The following is a 5,646-nucleotide window of genomic DNA, read 5'->3' on the forward strand; positions in this document are numbered from 1 at the left end:
TAAAGATACTCCTACTTCTCAAAAATAACTAGCTTCCTCCAGGAATGTGTTAAACAGAATCAAAGGCAAAAGACAAATTTTACCTGCAATTTGGTGCTGATGTTAATGTAAATGGTACTAGCAATTTGGATAAAAGACGGAAAAGCACTACTGAAATGGCAGCAATTTAACGGCAATTTATTAAATTTCACATGTGAAACTGGTTATATTTTTGTGGTAACAACCTATATGCAACAGATGCTGTCAGTAGAGCTTGTTTTGAACCTAACTTTTTTAATTTTAGATCCTTTATTGTGATGTAATGATCATGAACAGCTTCAAATGGCGTGATGTGACTCAAGTGTGGGTGTGAAAATAGTCTGATCCCAATTTGGCTTTGAGATCTCATGGTTCCCAACATGCAGATCATTGTGAGATGGTAATGGAGATAATGGTCTGCAGGGTGTGGATTAATTTCCTAAGTTGTGCCAAGTCATTCACAATTGGCACAGCTAGCTCTCTGTCTCTTGTTAGTCTCCCAAACGCTCTCATTCCGGCCTGTCATCCCCTTATGTCCCACAGACATCACGAGGAGGTCTCAACATGGACCGTCAATCCTCAGCTGTCAGTCAAACACAAACTATTTCTATTAGATACAAGGACAGCAGGCCTTTTTTGTCTGAGTCTAATGTACTTTGCACTTGATGTACTTCTTAGAACTTGTCTGTCGTGTTTTACACCATTGTGTGCCATCTTATTAGCAAATGGGATCCAATACTCTGTCTTTTCTACCGCATGAGTATCTTCTTTCAAACGGGATGTTTTGTGACCTTTCTCTATTTTGGAAAACAGGACAGATATCCCCATGATCCCTCAAGACCTGGTATCACAGTCACAAGCAGATGTCAATATCAACACCTTATCCGTGGAAGTCTCAAAGGTCGTGAGATGTCCTTGATGCTTATCTTTGCAAGTAAGTCGTAATCAGCATTGTCACTCGATCTTTTTCCACCCCCTCTCTGAGTCTTTGAAATAAATAGGTGATAATTGCTTCTGTCCATATAAGACTTTAATGCAATTTCTATTACCACACAGCCAAGAAAAATTTGGTGAACTTATTCCCACATCTAAACAGCTTTTTTTAAGGTCATGTATTAATTTTCCCTAAATGGGCAGACCAAGTTGTGGTGCACAAGTGTTGATGAGTTAATGTGGATGGTCAAGTTCTGATGTCACAGTAATAAAGATTTCAGATGTTCTTGTAGGCAGGTTTTAGCTGTGCTTATAATAGGAAACGCATAATCACTATTAAAGGTTTTCCCTCAACAAACTCCTAATTTGCTGCTTATTAATAGTTAGTAAGGTAGTTGTATTGGGTAGTTATGTACTGGGTAGGGTTAAGAGATCTAGGCATTAATATGTGCCTATAGGTACTAGTAAACAGCCAATATTCTCAGTGAAAAAAACTATTTGTTGAGCTGCCTTAAAATTTAAAGTTAATTCAACTCAAAACGTTTAGTCAATTTGAAATGTTAAGTTGTACTAAGTGACAACTTAGATATTTGAGTAGATATTTTAAGGCAGCTGGGTAACTTGCCTAGCTTTTAAGTTTAACAAACCAAATTTTGTTAAGTCAACTAAAATATCTAAGTTGTCACTTAGTACAACTCAAACTTAGATATTTGAGTTGATTTAACGTAAGATTTTAACGCAGCTGGGTAACTTGCCCAGAATTTAAGTTTAACAAACCAAAGTCAACACAAATATCTAAGTTGTCACTTTGTACAAATTAACATTTCAAGTTGACTAAACTTATTTGAGTTGACTGGACTTAAAATTTTATGGCAGTAGGGTAACAAATTATTTTAAGTTGACTCAATAAATTGTTTATAATAACTAACTAAACAGTGTTAAATAGACCTTAAAATAAAGTGTTACCTAGGTTTAAAAAAAATGTATTCACATGTAAGATAAAGGCTATGTTTACACTAGTGCGTTTTCGTTTTAAAACACAACTTTTGCTGACTTTCGAAAACGCTGCAGACCCTGTTTTAGTTTAAAAACTCTGGGGTTGCATTTCAGTGTAAACGGACATGCGTTTTCAGTTGTGTAGTGTGGACGGTGATTGTTTCTGAAACGCCTTTTTAAAACTAAAACACACTAGTGTAAACGGCCTAATTTAGGTGTCAAGAATTAACAGTGAACATCAAGATTTTTTTTTCCAACATTTATTAATCTAGGTTTAATGTTAATTTAAACTATTATGTTAATGCTAATGCTAAATTACACTGAACATACTATTGTTAACTATTAGTTTGTTTTAGTGTTTTTAATACATTAATGTTAATTACAACGCGATTGTACATCAAACTTAACTATTTTACTTTTTTTTTTTACTAGTTTTTTATAAATTTGTATGATGGGAATTGTATGAACATGTATTTTTTGGGGGGGGAAAAGCACGAAAGCAAAACCCTAAACATAAGTGTCACTGCAGTGCAGGGTTGCCAGGTTTTAACAACAGAATCCACCCAATTGCTGCCTAAAACTAGCCCAGTCATGTTTTGAGGGGTATCCCCCATTTAAAATTGCACTCCGGGGGTTAAAATACAAGTTTTCTTGGTAGGGTTCCCCTGGTAAAATTTTCATTCCACGAGTTAAATAACGCTGTTGGGATCGCTTCAACCCGCGGACATAAAAAAACAACTTGTGGCAGTAGTGTTAAAGTAGCCCAATTATGCGGAAAAGAAACATAGACTTGGCAACACTACTGCAGTGTAAACAGGTCATATGAAAACTTAAAACAAAATTAAATCAGCCACCAATTTTCAGAAACATTAAAGTTCTAAATTGTCATTAGATTGCATTTTAATTAAGATGCATTAATAATTTTTAATGTTTTTGTTTTTTCTTCCCTTTTTTTTAAGGGGAGACATTGCAGGCAAAAATGCTGTTTTTTTTCATGCACTTATCAAGTTTTGACTTTTTGGTTTTTCATTAAGTGTTTTTTTTTTTTTTTTAGACTAGTGGAAAGAAAACATCCAAACAACACTGTTAAGTATTTATTTTATAGCACTTTATCTATTTGTGTCAATAGATTTCAATTACAATGCATATTTTTAAGGCCGTTTTCTCAAAATTAGTTTTTTCTTCTACAATGAGCCATAAATCTCCACTTCAGTAACACTTACACACACCAAACTTTACATTTTTATTCCTGTCTATACCCTGAAGGTTTTTACAGAGGGATTTGTTCATATATGATTTGCTTGATTTTAACATTTTATTCCCCAAAAAATGGTAAAAAATATATATATATATATAGTGTTTCCTGTCTGTTCTAAGTTTTTTCTGATTTATGGTGTGATGAAATGAGACCCAAAATTCCCTCTGTAAAAACTTTTTACTATAATATGTCAAAAAAAAAAAAACAAGAATTTTGAAACCGACTTCATCCAGTGTTTAGATTTTTGTACTAGAAATGTATGCAATTTAGCACATATTTTATTAAATAATGCCTCATTTGCATATTTAAACTTAACATTTTAGAAAACTTGTAATACAAAAAAAATGTTTGCAGGTGATAACTATTAGTTCTTTTTTTTCTTACCCTAATTACCTGCAGTGTCTTGCCTTAATAATGAAAATATTTAAATTCATGATCGTTCATAATAAGACCAGAAAAGTGAATTCATAAATCAAATTAAACTTCATGTTGACTTAAAGATTGTTTTTTATTTTTTTTATGTTACTAGGTCAAAAGTCAAATTTATTTGGAATACAAATGAGATCTTGTAATCACACTTAAAAAATTAATAAAAAATTAACGACTTCTTGGTAGACATTCACATTCAGTCAAACTGATATTTCATACAAATTAGCCACCAATTTACAGAAACTTCAAATAGTCATAAAATTAGTGTTGGTTAATTAATCTTGTGGAATACAAATGAGATCTTGACGATCACATTAAAAAATGACTTATTAAACATTCCCATTCAGTAAAAATGATCTTCCATTTTCCTTCGCAGTATCTCTCTCTCTATCACACAGACACACTTTCTATTTCACTCTCTGTTGTGTCTCTCTGTTTTATTGGATGTCTATTTTAGTACTGAGGAGGGATATATGCCTGCTGTGCGTGTGTGAGAGAAAGCATATGTGTGTGTGACCTTAAAGGGTAGGTTAGAGGGGGGTAGGGTATCAACGTGAAGTCCTCACGTGCCCATGCCACAGCCGTGCTATGCCCAGCCTGCACTAGCCATTCACTTCTGTCGTTTAGCCCACACCCCTAAAGCTCTTGACATGTTATTATCAACCATTATAACAATTAATGGCCCTCTGGAGCCTTGTGGCTCTAATTGGCATTTGCCAGCAACTGTGAGTATCATGTGTCTTGGGATTGGGAATTACAACCAACAGATCTTAGATCAGTTCATGTATGATATTATGATCTCAGAGCATTATTTCTATTCTTATATAAACTGCATGTTCAATGCCTACAGAATTTATGCATGCTAAAAAAAATTCCTGCGTAGGTTTGTCTAAAGTGGCTTCAACAAATATTTTGACTTTGAAGCGATACTTTAAAATGCTTGAATGTAATTACATTAAATAACAGTCAAACCAAGTAGCAATTATTCAAACTATAATTGTTTAACTAATTGTAATCATACACATGACTGCCTTTTCACAGGTATTTTTCCCCTTAGTGATTTCAAGAGGTTTTCCTCTACGCTGGACTGATTGTACTGATGTCAACACTGCAGTAAAAGTGTCAGGTCAGTAATCTGAGGGTGTTTTTGTGCTCTACCGTGCGCTCTTGACATTTAGTCTTGGGGTTTTGTTATATGTGACCCTGGACCACAAAACCTTAAAGGTCCACTGAAGTGCCTTGAAACACGCAGCGTTATTCTATGTGGTGACGTACTTTTAACTGAAACAAAAACATATCGCCCAGCCCCGCCCACTAATTTTGAATAGCCAATAGCGTTCCATTAATATCTGCTCTGGCAAGAGCCGTTGAGCTCGGTAAAGCCGCATTTGTAAGCTTATGACAGCCACAGACTAATAAATTACCCCACAGATTCAATATGAAACTTGCTAAAACGAAATGGTGATCATAATCATGCTGAGGCTGTGTAATTTAATACATGCTGATCGCACATATGAGCGCATATGATCTGCTCCGGGTTAATGTGTCTCTGTGTAGGGGGCGGGACATTACGGACTCTAGAGAGCATTTGATTGGACAGAACGTTTGATGAGAAACTGAAGTGCACGGTGATATCATCCAAATCCTTGATTCATATTGGCGGAAGTGACGAGACTGTAAGTTTTGAATGCCCATATCTTGTAAAAGCGAATTTTGTCTTTGTTTTGCAGCATACTAGCTTATAGATAACCTTAAGGCTAATATATTCATACTAAAAGCCAAAAAACTTTAATTTTGATTTCAGGGGGACTTTAAGTAGCACAGGTATGTTTGTAGCAATAGCCAAAAATACATTGTATGGGTCAAAATTATCGATTTTTCTTTAATGCCAAAAATCATTAAGTAACTCACAAGTAAATATCATGTTCCATGAAGATATAATAATAAATATATCAAAACTTAATTTTTGATTAGTAATATGCATTGCAAAGAACTTCATTTGGACAGCTTTT

This window comes from Garra rufa, chromosome 18 (assembly GCF_049309525.1).
Source record: "Garra rufa chromosome 18, GarRuf1.0, whole genome shotgun sequence".
NCBI lineage: Eukaryota > Metazoa > Chordata > Actinopteri > Cypriniformes > Cyprinidae > Garra > Garra rufa.